Consider the following 568-nt stretch of genomic DNA (forward strand, 5'->3'; position numbering starts at 1 on the left):
AGCAAACTATAGCAACACCTTCCTGCTTCCGCGTAAACCGGATCTGCTTCGCACAGCTGTTGGAAGCACCATGTTAGATGAGGAAAAATGTAGATGCACCTGTGTGCGACAGCCAGCGGGCTGGGGGGCTGTCCGTAAGGTAGGGAGGCAGCAAACCTTCGTATCGCCCTCCAGGCGGTTGCCACAGCCTAACTCAAGCCACAGAACTGCCACGGTAACCCCTAGAGCATCACCGACATCTCCGGCGAGTTTTCGTTTGTTTATTGTTGCAGGAGTGCATTTATTCTATTCTGTTGGTTAGAGTTGCTGTCTTTCAATTCGACTGGTTGTAGTGGTTTTTTGAGAGGATCCCGTTAGGACACACACACACACACAAGCACACACGCGCGCGCACACACACACACGTGCACGCGCACACACGTGCACACACATACATGCACACACACACGCACACGCACACACGCACGTGATGGGAAAGCCGTCGTGGCTGTGATGTGCAGAATCTCATTTCTTGCTCTCTCGTGTCAGTCCAACACCGGTTTTTGGTGGGTGGGTAGCTCTTCCCCAA

This window comes from Pteropus alecto, unplaced genomic scaffold (assembly GCF_000325575.1).
Source record: "Pteropus alecto unplaced genomic scaffold, ASM32557v1 scaffold137, whole genome shotgun sequence".
Lineage (NCBI taxonomy): Eukaryota > Metazoa > Chordata > Mammalia > Chiroptera > Pteropodidae > Pteropus > Pteropus alecto.